Genomic DNA, 18,644 nt, shown 5'->3' with positions numbered 1-18,644 from the left:
TTTGACATTGTGATTGATAAATGCATCAATTTTGACAAAATCATTTTGATGTAGCTACTTTGACATCAAAACGGCACTTTCAATATGTAACATCACTATTTTTTGTGTCATTACTAGTTAACATGCAAAATCAATATCCCGACCCTTACTACACTCTTAACTCTCAACATGATGCATATTTTAAAACACTGAAAGTCAGAGGCTAAAGTATTAGGTCAAAACCATGTTTCCATGTCAAAAAGTTCCTGGCATCAAAATGACTGTAGCAAAGCAGCCAGGTGTAAATCTCATGACACAATTGCTTTGGGGTGAACTGGTGAGTATGGTATGAGAGGTGACAACAGAGCTCTGAGGAGAAGCCAGTAACGTACTCATGCGTCTTAACTGATAGCACAGACACCCAAGAGGAATCATGGCCAGTACGTATGGTTCTCAATGGAGAAGGTATTAGGGGTTGACTCATAAGTCACTGGTCCCTCTAGCAAGGGGTATTCTTTTCTTTTGTTTTGTGTGTGTGTGTGTGTGTGTGTGTGTGTGTGTGTGTGTGTGTGTGTGTGTGTTTGAGACAGAGTCTTGCTCTGTCACCCAGGCTGGAATGCAGTGGTGCGATCTCGCCTCACTGCAACCTCCGCCTCCCAGCTCAAGCAATTCTCATGCCTCAGCCTCCTGAGTAGCCAGGGTTGTTCTTTATGAGCTTAAAATGGATGGGTAATTGGGTCCCTATGGAAAGGCCTAAGTTGCCTAATGCTCCTGTATCTATCACAGGCCAAACCTGGCAATGAGTATTTATTCCTCTGTCCTCCAAAGCTAAAAGCAAAGTAATGGGAGAGAACATCCCAGCACTTTGGGAGGCCATCGTGGGCAGATCACTTGAGGTCAGAAGTTTGAGACTGGCCTGGCCAACATAGCAAAATCCTGTCTCTAATAAAAAATACCAAAATTAGCCAGGTGTGGTGGCGCACACTTGTAGTCCCAGCTACTCAGGAGGCTGAGGCATGAGAATTGGCCAGAGGTATTCTTTATGAGCTTCAAATGGATGGGTAATTGGGCCCCTATACAAGGGGGCCCAATTAAATTACCTAGGAATGAGTATTTATTCCTCTATCCTCTAAAGCTAAAAGCAAAGTAATGGGAGAGAACATGGATCAGAGGGTTCTAACAGCATGATCATCAGCTTTATCAAGAGTGTGTTTTGTATATCTTCCAAGGAAAGTTTCTTGAAGATAGCTAATTTATTTTTCACCCTATGATATTCTAGCATGTCTGTATCTACAGTGGTACCCTGTACCCCATAATTGCTCGGTGTTAACAGTTCACAGATGAGTAACTTGGCCCTGGCCATTCAAAAAAGGCTACTGTAGTTTGAGAGGATAGATATCCTTTTCCTCTAATAGAAAAAAGGAGTATGTGTGGGCAGGGAGGGAACATTATCAAAAAAAAAAATTTCATGTTCATTTATTTGTTTACTTGTTTATTGCCTACCTCTCTCACCTCATTCTCATTAAAATGTAGGCTCCATGAGAGCCAGGACACTGCTTCTATTCATTAATGTTGTCCCAGTACTTTGCACACTGATTGGCACATAAATATTCAATAAATAATTATTAAGTAGACAATTATTTTTCCACCAGAGAAAGAGTCCCTTTAGAGTAACAGTCCCAAAAAGGAATGGTTTGGTCCATTCCAAAACAGCTTTGTGATTAGCTATGTTTTTCTCTGGGCCTTTTACTGCTCAGAATCCCTGCCAGGGAAGAAATGCTAAAGCTCCTATCTTTTAAATATGTAGATCCCTGACATTTGGTTGCTTCATGAATTTTGCATTGCATAATGACAAGTGTTTAATTTTATAAACTGCTCCTGTAATAGATCATTTTCAAGGAGAGGCATAATCTGGAAATGCAGTGTAAAGTACTGCTGCCGAATTAGACAAATGTCTTCCCCGAGCCAGCGATCCTTTCCGTAGTAAATGTTTTCAAGCATTGACGGATTGGAAGCCATAGAAATAGTCTCAACACCCAGCTGGCTGACTGAGTCAGAAATGAGATGGCCCATGGATGCTTCTCTTTTCCAGGCTGGTGTGTACCAACCCCAGAATATCTTGGGAATGGAAAAAATACAAACAATTGACTTGTTTCCTAAGACCCAAATGGCCTTGCCCAGTCTGATTTTGAATTCTTTTTCCATTGCCACAAAAATTGAAGGTAGAGGCAGAAAAATGGAATTATGATTTCTGGGTTCTGAAAAGGATAATTTGGTGCTTTATGGTCTATCTCAAGCGTATATGCAATACCGCGAGGCCACAGAAAGTGTCTCTAGATAAGCTCATGTTGATTTGAGGGCATAACGGGAGGAGAAGCCAAACCAATGGGCCAAGTTGTGGATAATCCATGCTTTGTGCTCCACGTTTCTGTCACTGTTTGGCCTCAGCAAACTCACTGACCCTGTCTGTTCCTTGGTTTCCCTGTACAAAAAATATGCTTAATATGCTTAATAGTGTTCCCGATTTAACAGAATTCTCATTAAGAAAGTTGAGATTAGCCTGGCCAGCATGGCGAAACCCTGTCTCTACTAAAAATACAAAAATTAGCCAGGCATGGTGGCAGGCGCCTGTAATCTCAGCTACTTGGGAGGCTGAGGCAGGAGAATTGCTTGAATCTGGGAGGCGGATGTTGCAATGAGCCAAGATCATGCCATTGCATACCAGCCTGGGCAACAAGAGTGAAACTCTGTCTCAAAAAAAAAAAAAAAAAAAAAAGTTGAGATTAATCTTCAAAAGTAAGTGGTTGTAAAAACTATATGGCTGTAAAAAAATGAGGCTGGTTTCATAAACTATATACAAAGATAATCCATTACAAGTATTTCAAGCAAGATGATCCTGATTGTGATGGCACTGTGTAAGTTCAACAGGAACATTGAAAAGAACATTGAAAAGAAAGGATTAAATATGTAAATTCGTAAGGAAGATGGGCCCCATATATTTAGTATGGCTAATAAAGAAGAGTTGTACCCAAAGTAACTTGCATTCAATGGCAGTTATCCACAGCCATTCCTCAGGGAAATCTATCAGTCAACAAGGCAGCCCCATGTAGAAGACAGAATCATGAACAAGAATCAAGATACCTGAGTCTAAATAATGTTTATGCAGTGACATCTCATCTCAGGCATCAGACTAAGCATGCTACAAAGATGATTTCATTTAATGCTTATAACTATCCTATGAGGATGATGGTATTAGTATCCATGCTTTATAATTGAATACATTTTATACAGGTTAGGAAACTTGCCCAAGGTCACACAACTGGGATTCAAACCCCAAAAGTCAAATTCCAGGGCCACACTCCTAAGTATCATACCACACTGTTTCCTGGTAAAGTAATTGCTGACCAGTCACTTACATTGTTCTCGCACCTAGTGTTGGGTTGAAATAGATAATCTCTAAAGTCTTCTCCACGTATAAAGTAAAAAGCTTATTTAACATAGCACTAGATTGGGTAAGCCAACCTGTTTCTTTGGAAGAATATATCAACATATCCTTCTTTGATAGAATACATATATATTGATATGATAGAATACATGTCTATGTATATATTGATTTGATAGAATACGTGTGTGTGTGTGTGTGTGTGTGTGTGTGTGTGTGTGTGTGTGTGTGTGTGTGTGTATTTCCAGCTCTGTTTGTTACTGTGTCCCCACCACTGGTTGAGAGCCCATCTGTGAAACTCAATGCCTTGCACAGCACTGATAAGATCTCCATAAATGGAACTGGCCAGGAACATTTTGGACTCATGCTTTTTGATGCTTTGCTAATTGTGTAAATTCCAAACTCATGCCATCCAGGCGTCACTGACCTTTCCGGCTTCTAAGAATTCTTCTCTGGTTTTGTTGATTCCTGCCCTGGTTTCCATAGCAGCTGCTCCACATATTGTCTCCCAGTTTCCAGTACCCAACCCCATTTAAATCCCCTCACATCTCACCCCAGCAGTTCATCTTTCTTTCAGCTTTTCTGAGACTGGTGTTCCTAGAACCCTTCTTTTTCACTTGACAGAATTTCTTTAAATGTTCATGATTCCTTTTCTCCCTCCCACATACTTAAAGAGAAGCAGCATCCGTCTTTCTTCCTCCGTCACTCCATCTTATTGAAACTTGTTATATTATTTCTCCTTTCTCTTATGAATTCCATCTCTTGTTCTTTTCCCCTTTTGTCTAGGAACATACTCAAGCCAGGGGGTTGTAGCAGTCCAGGACATTAACTAACACTGTTGAAGATATCCTATGTGCCAGATATTGTATTAGATAATATGCACATGAGACTGTATTTAGTCTTCACAGTAACCTCAAAAGGTCGATTTTATAATTGGCATTTTGTATGAGAGGAAATTATGCTTAAACACATTAAGTAACTTGGCCGACGTCATGTAGGAAATAAGTGGGTAGTGCCAGGATTTAAACCAAGTTTCATTCCAACTTGTATGTTCTTTCCACTGTATCTCACTTGTTTCTGAAAATAAATAAATAAACCCTTTCCTGCAACCCTGCTGCGTTAAGCTCTCGATTTGTCTTTCACTGCCAAACTTGAGTTAAATACTGCAAGCATTTATTAAACATTAGTTATGTTCAAGTGACCGTGCTATATACTTTCCCCTGAGGAAAGACAAAGATGAGTAACATCATCCTTAGCTGCCAGAAGCTTATAACCTAATAACCTAATCTGGGTATCAGATATGTAAACAACAATAAAATGAGACAGGAAGAAGTGCTAAACAAAGTTACCAGAATCCTCTGAGGATACAAATAAAGAGAAAATAACTAACTAAGGGAGGGTCAGAGCAGAGAATTTCATAAAATAGCTTTTGAGTCATTCAAACCACTTTCTATTGACCTGCAATTCAACCTTGGTAATGTGTCTTCTCCTGTCTCTTCCTTTGTGTTCTCTCAGTCCCAGCCTACGCTATCACTGCACCTTCAACGCTGATCTTCCCAGCTCCAAACTTCCCCACTTTAGTCCAGCCTACAGAAGATCCTTGCTACTGAGTTGCCTTCATTATGCCCAACTCAGATACATCGCCCCTGGAATAATACCTTTTGTGGCTCCCTGCTGTCTGCTAAGTAGGAATATATTTATTTACTTTATCCTCAATAATCATAGGCCCACCATATGAAGTTGTTATAAAGATCAGACAGATAACATATGGGCTAAAATGTGAAAACCACAAATCATTTTAAAGATAACCTAATGATTAATATATTATATATCCTACACTTGGACCAGTGTCTGTTTCTTGAACCCAGTAATGGCTGTAGCTCACTGCTGTTACTATAATGACCTCTTTCCTCCTTTCTAACTGTAAAATTCTATTCTATATGTCTCTCAAGGCCCAGCCATAAAAGCTACAGTCTTAAGAAAACATTTTCTCACCTCTCAATGAAAATGTTCTCTGGCTTCTCTGGACATCCCCAGAGCTTTACTTCCAAGTTTTCCAATGCATGTGTCACAGCAAGCCAAATATTGTAGATGGTTGAGCATATGTTATAGCTTCCTTGGTTAATTGAAAGCTATTTTAAGGCAAGAACCATTCCATTCATCTTCATAAGGTTTGTGTGCCTAGCACAGTGCCGTATCTAAAGTGGGCACTCAAATATCAACTAAATGGAAGACTAAAACAGGAGGTTATGTTACTCTGTACTGAAATAATTTCAACAGGAGCAAAGGGAGGAATTTTTCATCCGTCCTTTCTGGGATTTAAAGCAAGGTATGAGGATGCAGAAGATGCACACCCATACCAAATAACACCAGCGTAGTGGCCATAATGGGGAGGAAAAAAAGCCAAATTGACTGGCCCCAATCTTGTGTCTGCCCTTCCAATTCTTATTTTTCAGGACCGATGAGCCACTGGAAAAAGTAAATGGCAATCATTAGATTTGCCATCTTTCTCTCAGAAATTCAGAATTCAGAAATGGGAGCTATTTTGAAAATCAAAATGAGTAGCTGAAAGTCTCAGCTAAAAGCACACATTTTTCTATTACTCTCCTCAGTTCTCTCTCTCCCTCTGTGCTGTTTATCTCAAGTAACTAGGGGAGCTAGTTTAAGTGAAATCTTGTTATAAACAGTTAAGTCGAATGATGCTACTGGAAGAAGGCTGGGCCCGGAGAGATCTGTGACCGTGGTCAAAGCCAAGAGTCTCCTTAGTATAGTCCAGAGAGATCAGTTCGCTTGGCCCCTCCAAGCTGGTAGTGACTCAAAAATCAGGCAGAAAGCCAGGGGATATCTGGGTTCTGACTCATGTAAACAGGAAACAGTGCCAAAGGCCTCCAGCCAGCCCCAGGTGTGCATACTGCAGACCTGCATTCGCTTCTCATTGACCTGCAGTTGGCACAGCATTATCTACAGGCTCTGTCATTATTACTGCCATGACTGTGTCGTGTTTGGAGAGCAGATGCCTCCTCTCCCCACTGTCACTTGGAATTCACACGAGGGCTGAAAAGCATGCCTGATCAGCTTAGGCAGTGGAATTCTCTGCTCTCGCCAGACTTTCTAGATTGATATCAGTTTTTATTATTTTATCATCTTTTCTCAGAAAATTCAAAATGTTTCTCATTGTTCCAATCCCAGTTACTCTACTTCCCACGTAACCTCTAGCAAATAATTTACATCTCTAAAATGCCCTGTCTTTCACCGCTGCAGGAGCTGATAAGACAGTCAGAGATGATGTGTAGTTCTTCTCTTTGTCCATATTGTGAACAATAAAGTTAGTTCTCAAAGATGCACAAAACCTCACACGTGGCAACAGAGTCACTGTAAGGAAATACAACTTTTATCTAAGTTCATTTCTGTTTACCTTGGCTACCTCTCATTTTTCACACTCCAGAAAGAAAAGAAAATTCCCAATCAGGTTCTTGCCAGAACCTTAGTACAGGGCAGGAATGAGGACATGGGCTCCAGGAAAGAAAAGAAATTTTTTTTTTCACACTCCAGAAAGAAAAGAAAATTCCCAATCAGGTTCTTGCCAGAACCTTAGTACAGGGCAGGGGCAAGAATGAGGACACAGACAGTGCCAGGGCAAACTTTTGGCCCCATGGTTGCAACTTGGCAGCATCATATCTGCCTTCCAAACAAGAAAACAATTGCATAAACTTATATGGTTGCAAAGGGTTTAAATGTTTGCCAGGTATGAAAGGGAGAAAAAAAAATCATTTCACAGAATTCTAGCTCAGTGGCTCTAAAACTGATGAACCTTCTGGTTTCCAACTATCTGAGACCCCTGCCCTCTAAAATTTCCTACCACATTTCTTGGGACCTCCCACATTTTCGGGAACCCTGGTGGCAATTGTTTTGCCTAAACCATGTCTACAGAGTCCTTGGAGACTGTTATGACCACCCAAGTCCTCTCTTCCACCAGGAAGCCACTTCTCACTCTCCCATCTTAAGGGCTATTGCAACCTGATGGAGGTATAATGCCTGGCTCTGCCTCCTTCCTCCTACCTGAGGATTTCCTTCCATTTGGAAGGCCTGAGCCAGAAGTCATGCAGACCAAGCATTTGTGAGCTTCCTGAGATCTCTTCGTTAGAGGATTTATGGAACTGGATTCACTCCAAATATCCTATTACGTTCCTTAAGAATTTTGGTATCCAACAGAGAGGGGGGAAGATTGGAATTCACCTACTTGGGCCCAGAGCACCTTTTCCTCTTAGACAGCTGAGTAGAAAACATCTTGCCACAATGATTGAAGCCTGAGGTGGCCAAGGATAGGGTTTGTGGATGCCACACAATCTGGCAGCACTGGCTGAAAGTGCTCTGTCTCGCCTATAAGTGGAGTGATCGAGACACACTTGGAGATCCATGAAATACATTTTATTACTACTTATTTGCTTATTTATACCTACTGCTCTGTGTTCTGAAAAGGATGTGATATAGACTCAAAAATAAACACAGTAAATCATGCTAAAATAATAAGAGGCAGTGAGGGTGGAGTATTTAAAAAAGAATATAAAAATCATAGAAAGCCAGGGGTAAGATTAGCACAGAGAAATACAGGCTGTAAAATTTGCACAGCTCCTAGAGGTGGGCTACAAACGTGGCTGTGAGCTTGTGAGCAGCCAAACAAAGGAAAATATGACATGATTCACAGTGTCTATTATATAAAAATAACACTGTTGCTATCAAGAAACCAGGCCTTTCCTAGTACTGAGATCAGCGAGGGATGTCTCCCTGGGGTCCACATCAAGAGAACATTGTGTGCTGCACCTGAGACAAATAGAGCACATTTCACGTGACTTTGCTTCCCAACTTCTCTCAATCTAGAGGATGACACAACAGCAAAGCACAGCTCAACAGTTTTGCACAGCTGTCCAAAATCACTCTTGAGAAAAAAAAGTAGTAAACAAAATTTTTTTAAAATCTCCTGGGAGGGTAAAATAAGATGCTTAAACTACCCAGCTCTCTTGTGGTCTGAACTGATCCTACTGGAAAATATTTAAATATCTGGAGAAATGAGCAATATGGAAATTCTTCAAGCCATTCTGTTCTTCAGGCCTTCAAGCTACACTATTTCTTTCAGCTGTGAGTATTTGGCAAGAGTTCGGCGACAGAAAGTTTGAGATTATATTTTCAGCAAAAACCTGAGAAACCAATAGGTGCTCATTAAGAGCAAAGCAATAAATTTTGGCTATCAGCTAAGCTGAGGTGGGAGTTGGAGGCAGGATCAGGTCACCCTATTTAAAAAAAAAAAATGAGAAGGGTGTTTTCTGTGATGTGAGGTAGACTAGCTGGCCATAAGTAGGTAAGCCAAGCAACAGTGGGAACCCAGGACCAAAGTAATTGTAAATTAGATCTCTATGTCTTTAACCTTAAGATCCAAAATCCTTGGTTAATCCCAGCTCCAACCAAGCAGAGAATACTTTCCATTTTTCATGGCTATATTTTAAGAATGACTGTATTTTAATTATAGGCAAGATGATATTTCAGGACATTTAAGGAAAGATATCTATAGCTCATAACATCTATTCAGGGGAATTTCAAAGTATTTTAGGTTCCTTTAGTATGAAAGTATTGAAGGTGCTATGTAAATGTAGGTTATTATTACAATTTAATGACATTCCCCTCAAGCAAAAACTGCTAAAATTTACAAAGTGCAGAAAGAAGCGCACGTACTTCCTATTTTTCAGGGGTAATTAATCAACAAGCACAAAAGCAATTTACTTAGGCACAGGAAGATAAAGTAATAATAATAAACGTATGAGCCTAGAAATCCAATTACAGAAGCTCTCTTATTTGCCCCAATGCAGGGAAGAAATACAGAACTAATATCCCCAAACCTCCACACCTCCTGCCCCATGCTTTCTTCCTCCATAGTCACAACACCCACCAAAGACAGGAGTGCAGACTCTTCTGGGGTTGATACTTCCCTCTGACATAAGACATCCATGAATAAAGTCTATGTTGAACTATGAATTCAACCCTACCAGAAATGTTCTCTGTGAATCTACTGAAACAAAACCACACATACTGCACACTGGGCGTTCTCTGCCATCCCTACAAATAGTACAAGAAACCAGTAACCCAATGGTGCCAGAGGAGGTTAAATTAACCCCCCGATTTTTTTAATGTAGCAATTTGTATTTGACTTTGGAAAGCAGTCGTTTTAGAGTTTAGTTTAGAATTGTTTTATCCTAGGCAAAGCGTGTAATTGGGAGAGACAAACTAGAATTACAATAAACAGAGCAAAATAGTCCAGTCTTCCATGAACCGTTTGCCATAGTTAATCTACATAGTGGATAATCAACCTTCGTAGAAAATGGAGAGCTGCCTCAGTTTAAAAACTCAGGCAAAGTTATACTAAGGCCTGCAATCATATAGGTATGAATGGAAGACAATTACATACAATTCCATTTGAGTTTGTCTCTAAAATTGTAATGTCTTTCTCCAAATCCAGCCTCTCAAATGTGCTCATCACTGGTAACATTTTTCCCTCTATTTTGAATGTGTCTATAATAACTGGAGCTGGGTTACTGGTCACCACATTAATCCAAGAACAAGAAATGAAAAAAAAAAAGATTCATTTCCTATTCTACAATTTTAAATACAAATTAACAAAAAATAAAAGCCCCTCTAAATCTCCCTTATGGGCTTTGATGGTTCAGAAATATGCAGAGCACTTGGAAGCAATAAAAGAAATAACCTAAGAAAATTAAGCAAAATGAATTTGCAATTAGTTTGTGAAATTGCGATAAATGCATTTTGAAAGCAAAGAGTAAAATGTAACTTTCTTCAGTATAATTTGAAATTGCCTTTTGTGCTTAATATAGTTCACTTATAATTAGATGAAGATTTTGTTCTGGTTGGAAACATTCAAAGTTCCATCTTGAGATTGCTATGTACTATGTACACAGAACTTTTCAACAAGAAAGTCTGCTGCTGCCGCTGCCGCGTTTGCTTTGACAGCCTTTATCCTAGTTTTATAGAAATGAAAGAGTGAAAGAACACAGCTGGTTCGAACAATGGAGCATGTTCAACATTAGGCCAAACATTTAGATATTGCAAAATATTGCAGCCTATATTTATAGCTCTTAGCAGGTTTTTGAAATTCATGCTGATACCGCCTTACTCCTGCTTATTGGACCAAATTGCCATTTGATGATTAAATTATCTTTTGGTTTTTTTTTTTTTTTTTTTTTAAGTTTCTTTCAAAGGTAATGGCACTTAGACGAACCTCTTGGCAATACCAAAACTGTAATGACTGGAAACCCTCTTAAAGTATTTCAAGATGTTTTAAAAATTCAAGATCATTCCAGTTACTGAGAGAGTTTAAAAGACTTTAGTTGATCTGCCTTATTTTTTCCCTAAAGAAAAGAAATATCCTGCCTCTGATGACCTCTCTCCCTGTCATAAGATTGCACTCTGACTCATATGCCAGCACCTTCCAGAAAGTCATCCAAGGGAACCAGGGGAACAGGTCTTCCAGTAATTGCCTATGTTCTGTTTAAACTTTCTCCTTCCATGGCAGTTGTTTTCAATAAATTCTCTTGTTTTTTAATAGAACTTTGTGACTTTGGGGAGTGCTTAGCAGATGCTCATGTTCTTTCACATTAATAACATAAGGAGCAATAAAGAGAAGTGGGCAGTGGTTATAAGTTTAGCAAGTGTAAGCTGAGCCAGGCAAAGTTTTGCAGGACAATGGGATTTTTTTCTGCAGGTTTCTCAAATGCCTGCATGCTTCGAGGGCTTGCTGCAATACTAGCCTATCCTTCCAGCCCACAGTCAATGGACCCTAAATTCTCACTGCATGTTTGTCTAACCCATTGTCATTTATCTTCATTGCCATTAGTGAGTTCTTTGAGTATGCATGCTTTGCCTCCTGATCAAATAGCAACTATGATGAGAATGGTCATTTAATGAGCACTTACTATGTGCCAAGGGATATATCATGTATTTTATATACATTTTCTAGAAGGGTGGTTAAAAGCAAAAGCTTTGGTCTCTGTTTCAGTTATGTATTGATACAAAACAAACTACCCCAAAACTCAGTAGCCTGATGTCTCTCACAATTTTGAGTATTGGGTGGGTGTTTCTCCTGGTCTTATTGGGGATCACTCAGTTGGCCTCACACATCTGACATTTGACTGGGGCTGCAGGGTCTGAAATAGTCTCATTCACACATATAGAAATGGGTACTTGCTGTCGGGGAAGATTTTCTGATTCGAAGCCTATGTTCTTTCTACCATACTATGTAGAATTTTGCTATCAGAGGAGAGTTTTCTCATGGCTACATCCTATCAACCTTGCACAGTGGCTGCCATAAGCTGCCCAAGAGATATTTGTCAAGTGGAGGGTTGAAGGAAACTACAAACTGCTCTTGTGAGTAAAATATTACATAGTATTTTTAAACTGATACCAAAATATTCGAGCTGATTCTCCTAGAATAGTAGGGCTTGGTAAAGCTAGGCCTCTTACCTTAGAGGAGCAGTCCACTCTTTCAGAACTACAGCAGAAAGGGTTCCTAGGACCCAGAGGCTTCCACGGACAGCACTCTATGCCTCTCAGATTTGCCTACATATGAGAATCACCTGGGAGCATTTAAAAAACTCTTGCTTATTTCTTCTTAAATAAGAATCTCAGAGAACAGGGCCTAGACTCCTAGACCTGTCAACTTCCTTCAGGAGCCCCCAAGGCTGACCAGTAGTGTCAGTTGGATTAACAAAACTTTTGGAACAGCTAGGAGTCCACCCTACAGAAATAGAGATTCAAGTTTGCAGTTTAGGTATCCACCCAAAGCATGAAACAAGTTGTGGTCTTACTATGCAAACCACAGAGAGTTGATTCACTGAATTGACTCGGGAATCATATCGGCAAGTCAAACAGAAATTGGGTACCGCCATACACTAGGGGACACGGGCAGGTGCCAGAGATGAGCCATCAGCAGTGCTCTGACAGAAGCAGCCACCGACCTCAGAAACAGAAGAGAACCATCTGGCTGCTTGCTGCCCCTAAAATACAGGTGCTCCTCGGCTTATGATTAAGTCGTCTGGACATAGCCCCATAGTGAGTCAAGGAGCGTACTGAATGTGATTGCTTTTGTACCACCATACAGTTGAAAAATCATTAAGTCTAACTGTCATAAGTCAGGGACCATCTGTACTTAAGTTTCAAACAAGAGGGACAATTGCCCAGCATCCTGAGCTCAGTGGATAGGAAAACACACTACTGACTTCCTTGGCCTTTCAAAGATATGAAACGATGCTCTGTAACAGTAAGTTGAAAGCTGACATGATGTTATTTCTTTGAAGACTTTGTGAATAGCTATGTTCTCTGCCTTTTTATTTCCCCTGCAACCTAATACATAGAAAGTTCTTACTACTATTTTGTCTGCTGCGTTGAGAGACTCTTGTTTTCCACCAAAGCATTTTGACTTCTGTAATCCTTAACTTACTCCACCTACAGCATAGTCATTTGTAACATTGTCTAGCTCCCAACCTACCCCTACTCTTCCCATTCCCAAATAAATCACCTTGAGGGCAGGGCCTTTGTCTTTTTCATCTCAGAATCCTCCAAACTAACTGGCAAGGTGACTGGTACAATAAATTTAATATTTGTTGAATTGAAGGCTTCTCAAAGTGTCCTTAAAAGCAACTATGTTGGAATAAACATCAGAGTATAAGTAGAGATATGACAGCAGAAGGTGAATAAAGTTTAAATTTCTCAGATGTGCATACCAGGCTCTTGGGCATAATGAAGTTTTTGTTATCAATGTGAGACAAGCAGCTAAAATGAGAACTTATTTCTTTAAAATTTGGTTGTTTATTGCTTCTTATTGTTCATTTGGGTAAATTTTGTTTCTCCTCCTGGTCTGCAAGCTCCTTTAATATGACCTATGCATCAAATTGATACTATGATAATATTATATATCATATTGCTGGCCGAGGCGGGCGGATCACGAGGTCAGAGATCAAGACCATCCTGGGTAACAGAGTGAAACCCCGTCTCCACTAAATATACAAAAAATTAGCTGGGCGAGGGGGCGGGCGCCTGTAGTCCCAGCTACTCAGGAGGCTGAGGCAGAAGAATGGTGTGAACCCGGGAGGCCGAGCTTGCAGTGAGCCGAGATCGTGCCACTGCACTCCAGCCTCGGCGACAGAGTGAGACTTCGTCTCAAAAAAAAAAAAAAAAAAAATCATATTGCTAGAGTATGATATTACTCATGATACATGACATTATATTTGATGCATAGGACATATTAAACAATGTTTGATTAAAGAAGGGGACATATGTGACCAAAAAAATCTAGGAAATACTGCCTTTTAATACATAAATTACAATAAGAGATCAGTTGATACTGTAGCACAGGGTTCTGGACCATAGTCTGCGAAGGTGGAAAAGAAGAAGACTGAAAAGATGTATACTTATGATTGTTCTGTTCTACAGTTTATTCAAAAAACTGATAGTAGTTTACAAAACCTACTTTATTCCACATTTATTCATTCCAAAAGTAAAGTCTTTAAGTATTATCAGGGTTTACTCATCAGTGTTGATGCTGTTGTTCACATAAGAGCATCATTACATCATTTACTCACTGATTGACAGAATAACGTAGTTGAATTATTTTCCCTGTTTGATTTAAGGAGGAAACTGTGCATGCCACTTCTGTTTATTTTATGCACAAAGCCTAATAATATAGTTATTCTACAAAACGTGAAATAGAGATATTTTCAAGAATGCGTTTAAGATAAAAAAAGATCCCTATATGATAATCCATTCTAAAATAGAGGTCAACACCGCCTTCTTCCTCCACAGCTCGAGATAAAGGAAAGATTCACTTTTCTATGAACATGACTTTACAAATGCTGCTCCCTTTGCTTCAGTTGTTTCTCAACCATTCTTTGCCACCTTTTCTGTGAAATATTATCTGACTCTCTACTCAAAAATAGCCCACTGTTTCTTCCATGGTCCCATATCACGTTTTATGTACTCTTACTATAGAACTTCATTAATGAATTTATCCATTCATTCAACAACCATAGTGTGGCTTACCATTTGTCAGGTATCATGTGTGGCATCAGGAATATGGTGAGAATCATGATGTCATCTCATCCAATGATAGTGTGATTGTTTCTCTCTGTCTCTCCCATGCCATAAACACCTTAAGTATGAAGAGGTAATCTGTTTAATCAACTGAATGAGTCAAGGGCAGCAGAGAGACCCCAAAGCCTCATCTAGGAGGCCTCCACCTTCTCTTATTGGAATCCTTTTTCTCCCTCTGCTCTAAAGTTAACATTTCCCCTCCTTCCTCTACTCCTCCCCTGTGATCATTCCTGATACAATTTCACTCATCATGCATAAAATCAAGCTCATTATTTTCTCTATTCAAACATTCATCATCTCCCCAGTTTCTCAAGACAAACCTGAAAGTCATCTTCGACTTCCATCTTTCCCTAATCTTCTCCTTACTAAACTACTATTGTGTTCACCCTCCTCTCTAGATTTCCACTGACCCTGCTTTAGTTTTCTTCTCATCTGCCTGGACTACGTCCATACATCTTAATCGATCATGCTGATTGTGGGCTATCCCTACACCCATTCATTTTCTACTTTATGCCAGAGTTTTCTCTCTAAAATACAAATCACATAATTTATTTCTTACTACCCCTCTCCTCATTAAAAGTTATTGATGGCTTTCATCACCTTCATAATACAGTGTTAAGAGATCTAAGCCACTCTCTTAGAGCATATAAAACTCTTTATGAGCTGGCTTCCCTGTTTGCCAAACTCTCTAAACTCACATATTTCTTACTCCCTGTGCTCAAAAACGCACACTTAGGTAGCTATGGTTGCCTTTAGGATAATATGATTGTGAAATGTCCAAGTCCTCTCACATGTCATATGCCATGCTACTTAGGGAACTAAATAAAGGTTGAGTACTTTGTCAAGCTCTGTCCAAGGGAAAGTGATTCTCTTCTTTATGGACATGGATATTTCAATCACTACAACAGAATAAGAAAAACAATGAACATCATGAATTAAGATGAGGCATCTTTTGAAAACTTTCTTTCCTTTGAGGACACTCAGCTCTTGTGCAGACTGTTTCTGTGATTTCTAGGACAATCATGGAAATTTAAAACTAGAGGATATACTAACATAATCTAATCCAATCTCTTCATTTCACAGGTGAGAAAACTCAAGCCCTGAACACTAAGAGATTTTTTCCAAGCTTACACAACTAGTAAATATCCTTTTCCTTCCTCAGCCTCAACAAAAATAAAAGGAAATGGATTTTATAATATTAAACAATAGGTTTGTTTATGCATTTTTCTGAGTAAACTCATTCGTATGCCAAGGCCTCTGTTCTAATGTTGTTTTACCGCTAAAACCCACTTTTAATTTTGCATTTTCAATTAGACATAATGTGAAATGCCTCTTTATGAAATCTTGACTCACTTTTACCTGTCGCTGTGGGTGTATTAAAGTATATAAAGTTATAAAAAGATATGAAATATGAATATAATCTAGTTTAATTATTTCCATCCTCCAATGACTATGATTGCAGTTGGATGTCAGTGAAATCTCCAGTGGTTGAACTTCACGATGAGAAAAACAGTGAATACAGAAAAGATAACTGAGTAATAACTACCAAAAAGGAACATTTATTTCACCAAAAAGAACATGGACCTATGATGGAAAAACTGTAGCATCATATAGCATCAGTGAATCAAAGATGATATCAATATTTGGCAAAGTTAAACCAAACTAAGTTCAATCAATATATAGATTATTAAGCTATTTTTTTAGATGAAAAAGCACTTAAGACATTTTTATTTGTTAACCTTAATTGTACTTCCTGTCTGCTCTTTTTCCATTAGCCAGGGTCTAAATCTCTTGACAAATGAATCACAACTGCACTTGAAGCAAACTAGCTGCTGAGACAAAGTTCTTCGAACACGGTGGTATTAGCAGCCCCCTCTGACTTTCCGGATGATTAATCTGCATCAATATTACAATCTGCATCTGAGTTCTAAACATCCATGTTTGCATTCATCATTCTTACCTTGCTGATGCATTTTGATCCTTGGTTCATTCATGACAGGGAGCTGAAAGCCAAGGTTTTCCAAATGTCTAAAGGAGCCCATACTGTGGGCAATACCTTCTGCATCTCTCAGATGTTAGGAGGGAGTTGGTTTGACCTGGAAAGGAAAGAAAGACTTTTGTCTATTTCTCCTCGCCAATTATCTTTGCCAAATATTTCTTAGGCATCAACCTCAATGTTAAAAGGTTCTTTTCTAGTTTTTACTTCCTGTGGTATTTCCACTTTCTGTGCTACATGCTTGCTCTTTCTTCTCTTTCATTTGCATCTTTTGGCCCCGATAACTCCTCTGTGCATGCACACATACTTATCACTATCCCCACCCCCATGCCCAAAGCACGGACCTGGAGAGATGGCTTTATGTGCCATCTCATATAAGCCTTATGTGCTAAAACAAATCTCTACTCATAGCACTGTTCCCATGCCCTGACCAAGGAAGAAACTTGTCATGTAGATGTGTCTATGTCCAAAATACAGAGTTGAGGAAGAGGGGAGTGCACAGCTATTAGCTGATCTCCAAACTTTGGAGAGGCATCTATAAGGACATATTACTGATTCAAGGAGGCAACTGGTTGGAGTAAATGATGGAGTTTATCCTTAGATATTAAAATGACTTGACACTCACGCATACTCACAATCAACCTACCACTTCCTCTATTATCACCAAGGCAAAATGACAGAGTATATTTTCATAGCTTCCTAACATGTCCCTCCTCTTAAATTGCTTATTGACTGACAACTTTTGACTTCATTTCCCCTTCAAGACATCCTCCTTCTTGTTTAATTTTGTCATTTCATGCGTATTTAAAAAGGTCAAAGAATTGGCAAGATGTAATATAATTTTCCTGGATTATGTACCTTTTATGGATGATCTTGGCAGGTAGAAACATCTGAACTGTCCCTCCATCTTTCATCAACTGCACAGCTCCTCTATGTTTGAGCTGAATGAAAGACCAACAGGGTCTACATTCTATCCCTGTGGCCTCAAGCCATTAAGAGGTGTCAGGAAATGGAAGACTCAAGATAAAGAGGCCTAACTCCACCAAGGTCTCAATTACCCTGAGTGATCTCAGTATTCTAGATCGCTGGGCTGTTTTTCTAAATTCACTTTTTACTGTAAAGAATTTGATAAGTCAAAGCAATGGCGGTATGGGACAAGAACCTATGATTTCATCCATTTTCTAATAGAAACTCCTCAGGCTTACATTGACCACAGCATACAAGAATATCTAGCTTTATTAAATATATAATCCATATTTTAATAAAGAAGAAAGATAAATATGCATCTAATTTCTCTTGTCTGAAGTTGAGAAAAGAAAATTTGCCTCATAGGGCTATTGTGATGGTAAAATAAGATAATATATTTACAGTGCTAAGACATAGCATTCAGTGTGGCATGTGAAAGTACCCATTAAGTGTCATGTATTATTATTGGATCAGGGATCTTGACAGTATTTGTTGTGTCTACATACTACAGATAATGGATTTCATTGGTTTATGCCTAAAACTCAAAAGGGACACACGGATGACTTTTCATTAGATATCAAAATAGCTAGGTGGCTGACCTAATTTTTCATTTTTCAATGAGTTGATGTAGCATTATGTAGATGCAGCCTAAGTGGACAATTTATTCCAAAATAGCTGAATGATGAGTCCACACACTTGACCTGCTTTCAGCCTCTCTATTGAGACAGCAGAAAGTTTAGAGTTGAGTTCATCTGGGATTTAGGCACACATGAACATTAAAAACTGCAGCCTAGTCACACCATCACTCCTCAGCTTGTAAGTGAGTCTGTGGGATTATTAGCCCTGTTCCCAGTGGGATAGATACAAAAGTTGCTTGGAAATTAAAGGGCTGCAAATTTCCTTTCATTCTAATAAGGTTCAGATCCACTATATGGGACAACAGTGAAACTTATAGGTTGCTTTCTAAGGGGAATTTATTTTACAATACAAGCTCTGTGAAGCAAAAACTATTCACATTAATTAATAAAAAGGTTAACGACTGGCATAACAGAAACTCTCAATGAAATCAAAACACTTTGGACAACACATAGGTCTGCCTCTTATAGTTAC

General features: G+C 39.1%; 1 long non-coding RNA gene across 1 annotated transcript in view; it reads right to left on the bottom strand.

Annotated features, from left to right (window-relative positions):
• LOC126958999 (uncharacterized) overlaps positions 1–16,656 on the bottom strand; it is a 62,122-nt gene extending 45,466 nt beyond the window's left edge. The window contains exons 1-2 of the long non-coding RNA XR_007727426.1: positions 16,533–16,656; positions 14,522–14,630 (exon numbers count right to left, since the gene is read on the bottom strand). This is a non-coding gene — a long non-coding RNA (uncharacterized LOC126958999). The remainder of the gene's footprint in view (positions 1–14,521; positions 14,631–16,532) is intronic.
• Between the last annotated feature and the right edge of the window lie 1,988 nt (positions 16,657–18,644).

The sequence above is a fragment of the Macaca thibetana genome, chromosome 7, assembly GCF_024542745.1.
Source record: "Macaca thibetana thibetana isolate TM-01 chromosome 7, ASM2454274v1, whole genome shotgun sequence".
NCBI classification, from domain to species: domain Eukaryota; kingdom Metazoa; phylum Chordata; class Mammalia; order Primates; family Cercopithecidae; genus Macaca; species Macaca thibetana.
The sequence above is the reverse complement of the archived record's forward strand: the minus strand, read 5'-3'. Positions and strand labels throughout refer to the sequence as shown.